The sequence below is a fragment of the Phasianus colchicus genome, chromosome 1 (assembly GCF_987193195.1).
Source record: "Phasianus colchicus chromosome 1, bPhaCol1.hap1.1, whole genome shotgun sequence".
Taxonomy (NCBI): Eukaryota; Metazoa; Chordata; class Aves; order Galliformes; family Phasianidae; genus Phasianus; species Phasianus colchicus.
In genome coordinates this window covers 68,394,164-68,411,035 of record NC_143436.1, presented here as the reverse complement: position 1 = coordinate 68,411,035, position 16,872 = coordinate 68,394,164, and the positions used below count along the sequence as shown (strand labels likewise).

The following is a 16,872-nucleotide window of genomic DNA, read 5'->3' as shown; positions in this document are numbered from 1 at the left end:
TATAATATGCCCCATACCTTCATAGAAAAGTTTCATCAAGCTTTCATATAGTGGTTCCTAGGGAGGTAGGATTCTTACATCCCACCTCTGTATTGCTAGGCTATTTCTTCTGCCTCATCTCAGGATATATATATATATAGGTGTGGTTATGAAGGAGTCTTTTTTTTAATAGGTACTTGAGCTGGGCATATAAACTGCAGAAACTGATTACATTGAATTAGCAAATTAAATATTTAAAAAAAAATTTGCATGAACAATGAAAAGTACCTTTTGGTTTCATCCAAAGTCCATGAAGTTCAATGGAAGTTGCATTAGTGGCAATGTATTTGGGCTCTGATCCATTTTTCATACATGAGTTAGAGTTTTGCTTCATGGTCCCATTGACAAAACTCATCCCTGGTTGTGCTGAACATTAGTTCTGTCTGTATAGGAGAACTCTGGGTGTTGCTGCTTGTTCAGAGGAGAAGCAAAAGGTCTGTGGCAATTGTGAGCTTGATTGAACCCAAGGGGTGACTGCTCTTCATCCATAAACTTTATTCTTGTGCACATATGTGACTCTATAAATACACAATGTTTGTAAAATGCCTGCCTATCCCTTAGGGAAAATATGTTTGCACTCACGTCATCAGGGAGAACTGGCTGTGTGCTAAGCTCACCATAACTAAATTGCTCATTTCTTGGGCCACCAGTTGTTCTTCCTTCTGCATTTCTGTATACTCATTTCAGTGGAAGAAAGATTTTGACTGACGGCAAAACTCTTTTCTGAATGAAAAAATGGAGAAAATATTCTGATTTGTGTTTGTATAGTGAGAATATCTTTGAAGTTGGTTCATTAGCTAACGTCTCAAGCTGGACAACAGCAAACAAAGTCTCATCTGGACCTCAAGGTTCTCCTCATCTTAGCAATAGATGAAATAGTAGTATAGATCAATAAATTTAGATACAATGGGGAAAAAAACAACTTTAAGTTTGGTGATACAAAAGGAGAGCAACACAGTAAAAAAAAAAAAAAAGAAAAGAAAAAAACAACCACCAGAAAATCCCATTCAATTCATTTTGGACAAATGCTGTAGTTCTCAGAAGCACTGATGCTATCTCTGAATTTAATCCAGCCAGCAAATAATGAGACGTGTCGCTTCAGTGAAGCCATTTCAGAAAAAGCTTGTGGAAATAAAAAAAAATTCTCCAAGTCTTGCATTTGCTCTGCTCCTGGGTCAGTCCTCATTGGAAATGTTGGGCACAAGCTTTTTTCCCTCACAGTCTGCCCTCTGAAAGCAGCACAGCCCCAGCTTTTTGGGGAGCATGGATAAATTGGACTAACTGGCACTGACAGCAGCAGGTAGAGCTGATTAAACAAAACTATGGCATTTGCTGTTAGTACCTGACAAGGAGTAAAGGCAAGAGTACATTGAGCAAGGTGTGAAGTCCTCTTTATGCCAGGCCTCTGAATGTGTGAACCAGGTTTTAGTTATGGTTACAGACACACCAGTCTTTGTCACTTTTTCTTGTATTATTTATGAGGTGAAGAAGTTGGAAAGTGGTAATAATACACACTGATCTCTGCTTGGCATAGTAAAACCAATGCATTTGCCAAAAGCCTAGAATTTTTTTCATCAGTGTACCTAGTAAAGTAAGAAAAGATTTATTTATTTATCTGTTTAAGTTTGGCCAAACTTTAAGGGTTGCGTTTCTGCACTCTTGAAGATAATAACTTCTTTCTGGATATCCTACTCATTTGCTGTCAGTCAGGGAAGGTTGTACACATTATGTACATAACATAATGGGTTTTCATATAAAGATGAAGAAGGTAGACAGTGGTACAAATGTACAGAAGATACAAGAAATGTACAGAACATGATGCTCTAGTGCCTCTTTGCAAAGCCCCTTGTGAACCCCTCTCCTTTGCAGATCTTGCTGCACGAACTGTAGCTGCATGTTGAAATCTGTAGCTCCATTGCTTAGATTCTACTGACCTGAAATGCTTTATATGTTTCAATTCATATAAAGCATCTAAAAGAATATCAGGTGCAGAAATGCTATCGGTGGGACATTTTTCTTCTAGAAGATCATAGAACAAGAGACTTATCTGAGCAGGAAGAGACCTTTAAACGTCATCTAATTGAGCTCCCATGCAATGAACTACAGTTTGGTCAGGTTGCTCAGAGCCCTGTCCAGCCTGACCCTGAATACCTACAGGTATGGGGCTTCCATCACATCTCTGGGCGACATGTTCCAGTGCTTCACTACCCTTATAAGAAAAACTTCTTTTTTAATGATACATAAATCCCCTGTGTTTTAGTTTGAAACCATTTCCTCTTGTCCTATCACAAGAGAACTTACTAAAGAGTATATCCTCTCCTTTCTTATAGCCCCTCTGGTGCAACCTTTAGCTGGAGAAAGAAGGCTTCATCAACAGGTTCTGCTTGATACTTAAGCCCCTTTTTGTCTTTGGGTTCTGTAGGTACATACCACTGCAATAGTGTTCTGTCCCTGGGGAAATGTAATTTCGTTTCTAAGAAATGCAAAGCTCCCAGTCAAGCATTTCTCACACAGATGGCTGGTGTCCCTGGAGATGATTTTGTTTCATTTTTGTTCTTTCTGCAAGTGTGGTGCTCATAAAACAGAATTTTGTATGACTTCCTCGCTCTAGCTTATGACCCGGTTCGTGGTCATTTCGAGCTTGATCTCCCCTTATGTATAGAACATCTGCTGTATATGGAGGCATCATAAGCCTTGTGCTTGGAGAGAAAAAGAGGTGATCAAAATGGCACTTTACTTGGGAATCTTAGAAAAATATAAGTTAGAATGACTTCAAATCAATCTGCTGCCTGCCAGATTTATGAGCACTTTTATTTTATAGAATAGATTGCAGTTTGTTTGTGAAGACCAGGACTGTAAAAAATGAAACTTTTCATATTATGTATCCACAACTAGTGTTTAAATATCTCATTTGAAAAATATTAAAAAGCTGAGCAATGAGTAGTGCTTGTTTACCAAATCAATTTATATTATTATATTGTATCTCTTACTGAAGAGAGTGAGTGTGTGGAGTCGCAGGTGAAGTATAATTACAACTTTAATTATAGCATATTCTGGTATTGTGCTTAGTAATGTTTGGTGCAAGTCCTTATGGCTTTATTATTATCTATTCACTGCATAAACTAATGTTAAGCATATTAATCCTGTATTAAAAAATATGGAAATAGGTGCAGGTAATAAACAGTGACTATATTTTAGCAGAGAAGGATATTTTGAATTTAGCAACTGATGGATTAGACAGTTGGAAAACAAAGCCTTATCTTTGGATTAGATTTGTTCTTTGAAGACTAAATTGATTTTTGCTTACTTAGAATGATTTTTATAATGAAGAATCGTTACTGAAATGAGAAGCCAGTACTTTCTTCTTTCTTTGGCTGCATGTGAAAAATGCTGCAGGTGAACATAATTTGCAGCTATGAATTTCACAGATAAATCTGTTTAAGATATAATTAGCTTAAGGGGAACTATTTTTTGAAGTGCAAGTTATGTAATTGATGCAGTTTTACCCAGATAAAAACATAACAAAAAAGCTATTTGTTTGTAATTTTGAGCTATCTTTAGGAATTAATTAATCTATGTAATTTAGAATTTAATTAAGCTCATTATTTTTATCGATTTTTCTTCTTTTAAAGAAAACAACAAACAAAATTCATCGAGCAAAGTGCAGCCCCCAGGTTTGTCATAGTTCCTCTCTTGCAATTGGAAACTCCTGGTTTGGATAGTCTTAAATGGAAACCTTTTGCCTTCTTCCTTGTATATTTTAATTATACTCAGAAGGAGAAAAATCATGAGATAAGTTTTACTTTGACATGAGGCATGTCAGATCCTTCTTATGCCTTGGAAGTTAGCATTCAGGTGAAATGTAAAGCTGAAGATTTTCATTCTTCATGGTGGCCGTGTTCTCTATTTTGCTTTATGTTTACCACAATCTTTAAGAACTTGATAACAGAATTTAGTGAAGACAATATTCCATGATGGTATACTTCAGTTTTTTAAAACATGCTGAGTTGGAAAGTACCCACGGGGATTACCATATCCAGCTCTTGGCTCCACACAGGATCACCCAAAATCAAATTCTGTGTTTGAGAGTGTTGTACAGATGCTCCTTGAACTCTGGCACCTGGGGCCGTGCCCACTGCTGGGCAGCCCATCCCATGCCCACCGCCCTGTGGTGCAGACCTGTCCCTAACCCCAGCTGCCCTCCTCTGACACAGCTCCACGCCGTTCCCTCGGGCCCTGTCGCTGTCACACAGAGCAGAGCTCAGCGCTGCCCCTCCGCTCCCTGTGAGGAGCTGCAGCCGCCATCAGGCCTCCCCTCAGCTCCTCTGCTCTGCGCTGAGCACACCGAGGGGCCTCAGACACTTCTCACATCTTGCCCTCCATCTTTGTAGCACTCCATTGGATGCTGTCTAGATGTTTTATGTTCTTCTTATATTGTGGTGCCCACACAGTGCTCAAGGTGAAGCTGTGCAGAGTGGAATGGGACTATCCTTTCCCTCACCTGGTTGGCACTGTTGGGCCTGATGCACCCCAGGGTTAGTGTTGACCCTTTTGGCTGCCAGTGTAAACATGTTGTCAAACAGTACCCACAGACCTCTTGACTGCCCCAACTAAACCTTTCCTCAGGACAGACCTGCTGGAGGCCTTGCCACCCACACACATTGCAGAGGTCCTGGAAGCAGTTTCTGTTCCTTGCGTGTCATTTGGTTTGCTCTTCATGTTTCTTTGTATAGAAGTTTGATGGATTTTACTGTAAAGTGGATTTTCAAAGACTGACATAAAACATCAACAATGGGGAAACAGACTGGTAGTGCAGAGCTAGACTCGTTTTTTTTTCCCTGCCTGCAGAGTTCTGTGAATTTCAGAATCCACTGGGATTCTGAGTTACTTTTTAAGCATTGTGAGCATTTCCAGCTGTTTTCAGACCCTCTTGGCTGAGCAAAGCTAAAATCCAGGTGCACTGCCTCATTCAGTACTTTTCTTCCTAGCGGGAGCCAAGTGAAGTCACCAAAAGCACTACAGAGCAGCATCAACAAGGCTGCCTGTGAAAAAAAGTATTCCAGAAACACTTTTAATTGGAAAAAAGAGGATAGGTGAACTTGAAATGTTTTGTGAAATGATGTCAATGTTGCAGAAATGTTATAGAGGAAGAATATCATGCTTATCCTGTGCTCGTGTATTCTACTCATATTTTCAGAATAAAGTATTCCCGTTTTGAGTAAAAGGACATCTCTCTATAATCTGCAAACTTCAATCCACAGAATGTTGAGAAAAGTCATTTAGTGAATCATAGGTTTTTCTCTTTTCAGTTGAAACAGACTCTGGTATTTAACATCTCAAAATCTTTTCCTTGGTGCAGTTCCTATCTTTTTCACACCTCTAGCCTCAAACTCTGAGGTCTTGGTCTTGAACTCCAAGCCCTGTAACAGAAATAAGATGACACTGGTGGAGTCTCATCAGCAGGAAGATCTGTGATTACACAAATTGCTGCTGTAATGAAACTTGATTACATTCAGGCTTTTGCATCTTAGCACAATGGAGTTCAATACCTGAGAAGGGAAAACCTCTGTGAATGCCTCTTTTGGGTTGGCAGAGACTGATCAGCTTGTCTCCTATGTGTATTTTCTGGTATTTACTAAGGTACAAGCAAAAGTGCTGTTGGATTTTTTCAGGGATTAGATTTTTAATAAAATCACCATCCTCTGCCTAGCCATTTATTTTTGGGAAAGTGGTAGGAACTTAGCTCCCTTTGACACTGCTACTCTTCTGTCATATTTCACTGAGCAAAAGCCTTAAAAGTCACTGGGCAAGGGATCAAGCAGGCAGAGTATCTGGACAAACCTTATGTAGGATTTCAGTTTGACAGGAAAACCACAACAAACCAAATGTGCTCATGTCCTTCCCCATGACTCGGGAAACAAATACAGCAGTTTGTCCATGCATGCCATTGGAGTGGTGATGTACCTGCCACTTGGCCATGCAACAGCAGGACATGGGGAGACATTTGGCAAGTTGAGAGTGAATACTTGGATTCTGGGTGTCTTTAGAAAGCTGGAGCTGCTCCATGCTGATCCTGATGCAGGAAACGGCCTTGGAGCAAATCCAGGTCAGACTGTTGTCCTCAGCCACCTGAATCCCATTAGTGGGACTTAAGCTGGGAACAGTTTTAGTCTTATGCCAGATAATAGTCACAGCAGGTTCTTTTTGCCATCCATTATTTAGATTAGGTTTTGCATAAATAAATACCACGCCAAACAGCTTTTATAGCTATTTTGTTTCAAGGCTGAGGGAGTAAGATGCACCTTTTCAAAAAGAAAAGGAAATAAAAAAGAAACAATATACTGAGTGTTTTTGTTTTTAGCCAGTCTCCAGGCAACTCCTGGCTGAGGGCAAAGCTACATTAAATTTTGTAGTAGCAGACTGTTATATATACAACCTAGGAGCTATTTTTAAAACATGTACATCTACCATACCTCACATCTGACAGTGTTATTTGAATCTAGGCTATTCAGTGGGAAAAAGCAGCTAATTAATTTATCTCATGAATATCAAATATGCAATTAGTCACACTGCACTTGCTATTCCAGCCACTATCCACCAATGCAGGCTCTTTACTGCCAACAATGACTCTGGGAAATGAGTACTATTCAGTGCCTGACCTGCCATAGAAAGACAGACACAAATGAGTTTACCATATGCTGTTGAATATTGTGCTTATAATTCTTGTGTGCATGCATGCATGTGTGTGTGCAGTCAGCTAATGGGTTCTCTTCCATTGTAACAATGTGAGGAAATTAAAGGAGTGTTCAAAAGATAAAATAATACTGTAGTCTCAAAGCTTTCAGATTGTTATTTCTATCCAAAGATAATTCTAAAGAAACATGCCCCTGTGTATTTCTCCATGTGAACTGTTGGTAAGACAAAGAGGCAACAGACTAAAATCGCAGACAGGAAGATTAAAGTTAGATGATAGATGAAAACCTTCAAAACAGTAATAATGGTTATACATAGTTAAACAGATATTCAAGGGGAAACTGGAGTCTCTGCTGCTGGTGTTTGCTATGGAGCAGTGTGATGGGCACTGAGGGGAACAGTTCAGGCATGGATGGTCACGTCCTGGAGAGTGAAGGCAAGGGATATAAATTCTGTCTCCTTTCCAGCATTATGGCCACATGATCTTCAAAACCTCACCAAGTTTGGCAGCTGGACTGCTCTTCTCAGTAGCAGACTTGAGCATCAAATAAGCTTGCAAGCTGAACTACTGAATGAAATTGAAGCACATTTATGCAATACTGTGAAGCAAACAGCATTGCTGTTGCCCTTGAGATATTTATGATTAAATACAATTTCCCACGCTGGCAAACCTAATGCCTTTTTTAGAAATGCTAACTTCTGTTATTCAATGGCTAGCTCCTAAGGTATAACCTTGGAGAAGATTCTGGATGTTGAATGATTTTAAAGATCGGTAAATGCTACTGTAATTGTAGGAAAGTCTTGCAAGATGGGGACCAGCTCAATTCATTGTGCTGCTTTGGCAGCATAGCAATTACAAATTGTTTCTCTCTGAAGCATTGAAAGGCACTGTACTTTTAATCTGCACTGGAGCCCTTGGTCACAAATCTTGCAATTTGTGGTAGAATCTAAACTAATAAAGCATTACAAAGAGGGCACAGAAGTTCCAGAACATTTTCAAACTCTTCATCTTTCCTTGAGGGCACAGTTTACAGAGGTGATGTGAGGTTTAATGATAGATGGGAGTCTATCAGTGCTTTGTTTATGTTAAGTTGTACTTCATTTCTTAATATTGTCAACCTCTGGGTTTTGATGGATATTTTTTTAAGTTGCTAAACTAACAATTTGTAAATAAAGCACATCAACCATCCTTCAAGTTGCAGTGTAGGCCATTGTGTTTTCAGCATTAAGGTGCACATCTAAATGTTAGTCTGGAAATCACCTCTTCTGATTAGTCACCAGATAAAGCAGAGAATGAAAGACTGTTTTCTTAGGTGGCTTAATCAAAATCTTTGGAGGAAGGAGTTAATTATGAATCAACATGAAATCTCTGAATGCACCAATGTTTTTTTTTTTTTTTAATACTTCTCTGTACATACAGACATAGTGTAGTGTTTTGAGGCTCTGATGAAATAATATTATTAACAATGCCCCCCAACTATCTGAAGTGAACACACTTCAGATAGTTGGGGGGCATTGTTAATATTAGCTTTTTTCTTCCTGTGATTTGGGGTAACATGAGAATGGGGCTGCCATTCCCATGCACTTCCATCAACTCTGGAGTGCAAGTATGGGAATTCCTCATCTGTGCCAGCCTTTGATAAGGAGACTATGGAACACAGGTGAGAAGAGACAGCTCCTGCTCCTGTGAAGCCTTACTATCCACCTTTCAGGTACATCCCTCTGAGTATTTCTTTCCTCTTTCAAAGCTCATGTCTCTTACAGGCAGCAGCACCTGCATGTTGTATTGCATGCTTGGCTTGTGTTGTTTTCCCAGCCATCAGTAACTCCTAGAGTACGCAGCCTGATTCTCTCTTGCTAGATTGGACAGGCAGTATGTAACCAACGTGACCACACTGTCTCCCATGTCTGATCAGCCCTGGGCTGCCAAGGCGAGAGGTACAAGTACACTGCAGAGGTTGGGTCTCTGTTGTGAGCCTTGGCCTCTGTTTTGAATCTTCTCTGGGACCAGAAGACCATGATCACAATATGTTTTGCATTCATACCTCAGGGGCCTAGCAGTCTCAACAGTATAATTCAGGGAGTTTAACAGCAACTTTTTTCCAGCATTAACAACTGCTCTGAAAGTCAAATCTAATCTCTTAACGTGCTAAATGTAAACAAATGTCACTCTGCATAAAAATGTCTTTTTTTTTTTTTTTTTTTTTTTTTTACTAAACATAAAGATTTAAGGAAATGCTTTATAAAAAACAATTGTCTTTAAACCCTTAAGGGACACTAATTACTTTTAATTTCAATGTGTGATGGTCCTTAGCCAAGGGAAGTATGCTGCATGGATTGTAAAGCATTTTTATATCATACAGCATTTAACAGAGCATGCCTGAAGTTAGCTGAGCTGCCTCCCTGGTTCTCTGATCTCTATTATCCTTCACCGTGATTAAACATGCAATGCCTCACTGCCTGATCTTGAAGGGCATTTAGGAAAGTTAACTGAACTTTGCTTCCCTACCTGCCTGAGTTGTTATGTTTCTCTCTGTGTTTGCTATATCAACTTTGCAGCTGAGCATCACTCTGCCTAGGGAAGGTCAGAAGGTAGTTGTGGCCATGCAGATGCTGCTTCTGTCTTTTTTGCTGTTCCCACTGCAGAAATTTCAGTTCCAGTGAGAACTGTCTTGACCATGGTTGTGAGTAGCCAGGAGTCATTGCTCTGGGAGTTACTTTCCAAGTCATTCATGAGGCTGATGTAAATTACTCTCCCCTCTTCAGAAGGAGTCTCACATTCTCTCTAGAAAGATGTGATGATGGAAGTTTTCTAACTTCCTCTTATTTCCTCCACAAATCAGCAACTGCAGAGCAAAGCTTGGGAATTTGCTGGCTCTGCTTGGATTTGAATCTCATTGAATTCAAGGTCAACCCATCCTTCCATTTCTTCTAGGAAGCCAGCATTTTTGCCATGTTTTCATGTTGATGGCGTTCCTGCTCCCTTCTTATCACAGTTCTATGTGAAATGGAGTAGTTAGATATTCACAGCTAGGGATACAGATGAACGTGTATATTTGAGCATAAAATAAAATTAACAATACAACCATATTCTTTCAGCATTAGAGCAGCCTCTAACCACATCTGCATTCCTAGACAGCTGCTATTGCTGCTCTTGAACACTCAAGCATCGTATTCTTTAAACCATCATTCTGTTTGTTGCTTAGGTAGCAACCTGTTCTCCTTTTTTGTGAGGAAATCTTTTAAGGTATTGTAGATATTACCAGAAATAAATAGCCACATTCATAAGCTGTTTACTGTGCGCCTCTATGAGTGTTGTGAATGCTTCTGTAAGTTCTTTCACTTAAATGAACCTTTGGAAATAAGCATAGGCTTTAGTTGTGAAACTTAGGCATAGAATTTGGAAAATGTTAGGTGATGGTTTCTCATTCATGCCTATAAAAGTGGTCTGGACATCTTCCCATTTTCAGACATCCCTGCTTTTGGTGAAGCATCTGTAGCATCTATTGGTGAAGCAACTCTGTGAAGCACCTGACTCTGCTGAAGGGATGGATCTCATATGGTCTGGTTCATTCAGACTGTTTTGAAACTTCTGATGCTAATCCTGTTTCAGACCAGAAATGAGCACACAGAAATACATATCCAAATACTGAAATTTTATTTAAGGGAAATGTGTTGACGCCTTTTTACAAGTAGATAAAGAGCATAAAGTAATTTTACACTGACCTCATACTGCTTAAGGTTCTTAGTTTCACTGAAATGTGATTCCATTCTGAAAACAGTTTCTTATTTTTCCATCCAGCCTCATTTAAGCAACTTAAATGTCTCTTGCCTTCTCCTATTGCAGGACCAATTAGACCTACACATGTGATTAAGTTCATGGAAGTACATGAGCAGTACTGATAACACCAGGAAAAATGTCTGATAAAGGATAAGCAGCTACTGTTATGGCTAAGAATATGAATGTTGTTTTGCTTCACAGTGCCTATGATTAAATGATTGCTATTTAAAAACAAGGAAAGATTTATATTTCATCAGTGGAATAAATAATAATGCTCCATCTGAAACCTCTAGTAAAATGGGACTTTCACTATTCTTCTCAGTGAACTCCAACCTTGCTCATAGGCTCAACACAGATTATTATGTTAAAATTTGCAGAGACCCAAAATATCTTTGTCATAGTAATGGTTTCCAGTTGCTCTTCAGCCTAAATAGGATCTGAAGCAGTGACCAGCAGATGAAAGTCTCTCTCTCTGCCATTTTCAACCCTGTAACCCACCTAGCCAATTTCAGCATTTATTTTTCAGAAATTAATTTTTTTTAAAGCAATTGTTTTTGCAAGCAGCCCTTTGAATTCTGTTCCCAGTGGCATTTTAGAGCATTACTGCAAATTGTTCAATTTATATGCATAGTCAAGCCTACATTGTTATTCCCACATTCTACTAAGGCAGGAAGAGGAAAAAAAAAATCCTCAAAAGAAAGACCAAAAAAACCCCAACCAAAGATAAAATTAGACTACTCTTCCAGAAAAATATTTTTCACCATGCTCAAAATAAACCTAAAACCCCTTCGTCAATGTGATCTTTTTTGGAAAGTCATTGTAAGCAGGGATTCAAGTGACTGCAGTAGAACTCAAAGGATACGCTGCGTTATGAACGCTAATTAATGCAAGCATTAATGTTTTTGGCTGTAGATAAGATGATCCAGCACTTTTAAAAATTAATAAAAACAATTACAGAGACTTATATACATACCTGAACGTGTTCCAACTTAGCTGCTAATTATTCACAGAATAATTGGCTGCTCATTCACATCCTATGAGTTTCAGAGCCTTTTAACTATGTAGGTATTACTTTCTTTTCTGCATTGTTTTGTGGTTCACGCTTCTGATGGGAAAGATGAAGTAACGCCAATGCGGTTAGCCTCAGAAAAGACACAAGGCATGGGACCGTTCCTCTGGCAACCATAAACTATTTGAGGGGTTTGTTGTTCTTCCCATGTTCTATGTCTGACCCTCTGGAAACATCCAGGTGTAAAACTGCATCTTACATCTGCAGTTCCCCATTCTCTTCATTTTAATCCACCTCACTGCTGTCAGGAGTGCTGAGATAATTCAAATTCAGAAACATGCTACTAATGAAAGCAACAAGAACATAGGTGGTTATAGAGCTGAGAGTTGTAAGTCATTATTATGCACGCTCCAAACATTGGTCAGATTTACTGGTCAACAAACTTGAAACTATTACTGGTGGCTTTCTCAAATGCAGTTAGAGAAATGCTGGAACGCTGGAGAAAAATCCATTCTAAGTTGCCTGCAGGGACAAAACCCCTTCAGCTCAGAGAAAGGGGAAGTTAGATGCTTTTGGTTTGAAGTATTTGAGCTGGCTGAGCCCAGCGATAAAACATAAAATAAAATGACAGGAGGAGTCTGAGGGAGTAAGACCTGCAGCTGTGCCCACAGAAGAGCTGTTCCAGCAGCATGCTCTGCATCTTCTTCCTGTTTGTTAGGTATGGAGGAGCACAGATTTCTCAAAAGGAATAGGTTCCACTGTGGGCTTTGGAAATAGAGAAGCTGCTGATTGCTTGCAGCTGGTTTGCATTTTGGTTTGTTCCTGCAAGTTTTGCCTGTGGTCTGCAAAAGACCTGAGCAAGGTGTGTAGCTAGCTGCCTGATGTTTACCTGGAATAAAAGGGCATCAGCTATAAAGTGTTTTTTCTTCACTGTGCCCTGGTTTATAATTTGAGAAAGCTCTTTGCTGGGAGGTAGTTTTGAATTACTTTTCACTGGCTTTTCTGATTTAGTTTACTTAGAGAAACTAGCTATTAATTACAAGTCGGTAAGGTCTCACATGAGGTCTGGACCAGCTGCTCCACAGACAGATAAGCTGCCGGCTGATAATGGCTCTTGGCTGCTGCTGACCTGGGCTGGATTTGGGCCGTTGCTTTGTTCTGTAATGAGCAATCCCACAAGCCATCCAGTCTCCAAAACTAGGCTCTTTAAACTTTAAAGTGCACTTCTAAGACCTAGCTCACATTGTTTATGGAGCTAATTGCCCTCAAGTTCACCTTGGGCCTAATTGGCTTACTGGCTTAATTAACAAAATGCTTATTAATGTCTAGTGGTAATTAATTTTCAAGGGATTATTTTCTATTAAGATCATGAGTATATTATTAATGTTGTGCAACTGTGACTCTGAAAAACCAACGGGTATGGGGTGTGGAGTTTTTTCTTTTATGTACATAGCAAAATTTATTTCTTCAGTCACATCATGCTGTTTTGCCCTGAAATTATGTTAATTAGCATCTGTATAAAACCAAGAACTGTATACTGAGATTAGGGTCACTTTGGAAACAATGGCATGATAGCTTTTACTGGGCTTGCATAAATCATAATGAGTTGAAGGAGCAAATAAAAGGTGTTTGATAACATGGTGTCTTACTAACAAAAGATATCTTTCTGAATGGCAGTGAGCCCACACTTTACAAAGTCAAGTGAATTGACTTGGTATTTTAATATGTGTACATGCATGAAAATTGGAATATGGACAATAGATCCCAAACCTAGCTGTAATCCACTAGCTCATTTCATAATGCCACAGCTCTTTCATATTCCATTTATGTCTTATCCCCATACAGAAAACCTGCGAGTACTGGGAAGGACCAAGCACCCCTCTAGCCCAGCGTCAGTAGTACATGCTTAGAGGAATGATATAAACACAGGGTAAGTTACAAAGACATAACTTCCTTGGACACAAATTCTTTGCTTTCAGCCACCAGTGGCTTTCAGGACTTTCCGAAGATAGTGTGTGTGATAACCAGCAGTCATTGACAGGTTTTTCTTTCATGAGTTTTGTCTGTTTTGAACACATTTATACTTTGTGTAGCTGCACATCCTGTGGCAGTGAGCTCCCCAATGTGTTCATGGCTTGAAAAATTCTGCCTTTCCTTTCTTCTAAAACATTTATGTGCTATTTCTTTTTAATGCTCTCTAGTTCTTTTGTTCCAAGAAACTACAACTCATTCACCTCCAAGCAGTTTGGGACTGCAAAAGAATCTCTGCTAGCAGCACACCTGCTTCTTTTCTCTCATACTTGAAGAATCCCAGTTACTCAAACCTCACACTTACCATACTTCTCCACATCCTTGGTGCTTTAAGTTTGAAAAAAAAATGTTTACTAAGATGCATGAGAAAAGTGTATAAAATTGGAGGGAGGGAGATGCAAGTTTTGGTAGAGAGACTCCCTGAGCAGCAGATTGCCGGGTGAGATGAAGTACTGGTCCTTCTCTTGGCCTGGTTTTCACATTATCCACTATTTATCATTCACAGAGGCAGGGTACTCGGTTGGAAGGATCTTTGCTTCCAGTGTGCCAGTTTCATGTTTTGCTGAGTTTCTTGACCTTCTACGAGTCTCTCTCACACTTCTTTTTCTTGATACATTTCGAACTGTTTGAATCATATTCTTTAATACTCTCTTCCCCCAACCTTATTATAATTGTATATGCCTTTTTTCAGTTTTCTTGTTTGTACATGAAACAAGCTTTCATGTTTTCAGATATAATGTTTTACTTCTGCTATCTTCTTTACTCTGCATTTTACTGTGACAGTTCTTCTCTGGGGGAGGTGGGAGGAAGTTGCTTTGTTGGTGGGTTTCTTGGTTTCTTGGTGTTTTTTTTTGTTAAGTGGTCCTGCCAAAAGACCGAAAAATCTTTTTGACCCTCAATAAAGAACAAATTCTGCACCTCTGCTTTGCAAGAGTGAAACAAAACAAAACCAGTATGTTTTGTTTTCTTGTTCGCTGTTTGTGTGGAATTTTGGCAGCTGAGTCAGCTGTATCTGGAATCACGTCTCAAAGCTTGGGAGATTTGGAAATAGATATGAGAAGACAGGAGTTCACATCTCCTGAGATCCACCACCACCATTAAGTTCACATAAGATCCACTGATCTCTCTTGAACAGCTGGTGAGAAGCTGATGAGCTGCTCAGGCTCTGTGATGGCTGTCTGCCAGCAGGAGAGCATCACCCTCAGCATCTCCTATAGCAAATTCTGCCAGCACATCGTGGGGGATACTGGCAGTGGGCTGCATCTCTACTGCATATCTGTCTCCAGCACCATGGAGCTGTGGACACCTATTTTGTTCCATGTTTTGTTACTAAAATACACCATAATAATAACAATAACAATAGTATCAGCAGTTTCACGTCAGTGATAAGAAGTGCCACCTGTGAGTTAACATGAAATATGTTAATCACCTTTCGACACCAGGCAAACATTTGCATTTAATTTTGTTCTACAGTTTTATAATAAAAGCTTAATTTTACTCCCTCCCCCTGTACAAAGCATACACTATTAAATAACCAAGAGCAATCATCCAAGTGCGAATGCAATAGAAAGCTCCGTTCACATTTATTATGCAAACATGAAAGGGAAGGTTTAATATAAACTCCACTGCAAAATAAGGCAAATATATTCAGCTTGCATGTAATTGCGTTTCCATTTTATAACTTAACTGGTACTGTGAGACACATACTATGAATGAGTCACTGACTTTTACATACCGTCCCATTATTATTAATAACCTCTATTTCTATAATGTCTTCCATCCCAGTTGGTCTCAGGCAATGAATGTGTTCCTAGTGTACATATTGGGAAGACTGCTGCTGTAAGGACACGACACTGCAGTTGTCTTGCTTTGCATGGTAACTCATAGGGGCAAGAAGCAAACAGTAATGCTGTGTGGTTTAAACTGCAGGAGTATATGTGGCAATGTATTATCATTTGGCCTGGTATCTTGGTGAAGTGCTGCTTCAGACAATATCCTTATTAATTACCAAGCAACCCTTGCATGTTACCTGGGTATGAAATGTTGCACTAACACATGAGTACAGCAGCCTGTCAGAGCAGTGAGTTTTTGCAATGGGTGCCCAAGGGAACAGAGCCCTTGGATATAGGTTGCCTTGGGAGAAGGCTGCCTCATCTCTGTCTCCTGGTCCAGGAATGGTGCAGGTCTGTTTTCCTGAGCCATGAACACAGGCAGCTAATGCCTCAGAGTTCACCACCAGTTTTCCTCTCTTTGCTCAGATGGATTCTTGTTGGTTGGGGCATGACCAACCTTGCTGATCTCAAGGTAAGCTCTGTCCCTTGGTTCCTCTCATAGCCTCATCTCTCCCATGTAGTTCCTGCTTGCAGGTGGGCTTTGGGATCCCACAATGGCCTGGAGAGGGTTTGTGGGTTTGTCATTCCCCTCATGTGAATTACAGTCTGAAGCAGGGCATGCTAATTTTATGGTAATTTGCTCTTGCTGCCTCTGTACACAATTGAAAACTACAGCTACCATAAGTATCTGATAAAAAACACAGAAATGCATCTGGGCAGAAGAGAAATACAGTGTTCCTGAATTACTGCAGAAGTATGTCACTACTGAGCAAATCTTTTAAATGTTTTTCGTGATCAGTCTAAGCACAAAAATGGACGGTCTGTTGCTGTAAAGCAGGTCTCATTGTCAGGATGCATAAACAACACTCACCGCTTATTTCCTAGGAAATGAAACGCAAGAGGTATAATGCACAATACTTTGGCTTCCTTTCATTCAAGTGCTTGTATCCAGAAATGATGGAAAAGGGCAATGACAAAATGTCATCTTTATCACTGAATTAAGTTCTCCAGGACACAGACTGCCCCCTATTTTTACCACGGCAAGATTCAGTGTGAAGAAACACTGGCTTCTGTTTTAACAGAAATAAATCAGGGTAACCATATGCTGAATGCCAGCAGTACTGCAACAAACATTTTCTATCTGTACATCTGGTGAGTGCTAAAGCTATTTTTTCCTTGGCCTCTAAATAGAGCAGCACATGCATGCAAACTCCTAAAAGGCAGCTAGGAATTAGCAGCACTTGCTGTCCTGGACTGTGAAAAGTGTTACAGCTGAAAAAGGCAATTGTTTGTCTGTAGTGCTGTGGCAAGAAGGCTTGGCAGCTTGCTAGAGATTGCATAGGAAGACGCTAATTGCTCCATTTCATCCTCTTTTGTTGGGTGTTTTCCCTCTCACAGAGCCTTCTTTTTCCTTCCTGAGCTCCTCCAGACAGAGGCCAGGCACTGCGTGCATCCTGCCAGGGCCGTGGGGTGGAAGTGGCACGTGG

At 39.9% G+C, this 16,872-nt stretch overlaps 1 long non-coding RNA gene across 5 annotated transcripts in view; it reads left to right on the top strand.

Annotated features, from left to right (window-relative positions):
* LOC149919699 (uncharacterized) overlaps nt 1-16,872 on the top strand; it is a 104,796-nt gene that overhangs the window by 65,855 nt on the left and 22,069 nt on the right. For 4 of the 5 annotated variants that reach the window (XR_016469309.1, XR_016469308.1, XR_016469304.1 and 1 more), the window contains one exon: nt 13,368-13,452. The exons of the other annotated variant lie outside the window; for it this stretch is intronic. This is a non-coding gene — a long non-coding RNA (uncharacterized LOC149919699). The remainder of the gene's footprint in view (nt 1-13,367; nt 13,453-16,872) is intronic. 5 annotated transcript variants of the gene reach the window in all.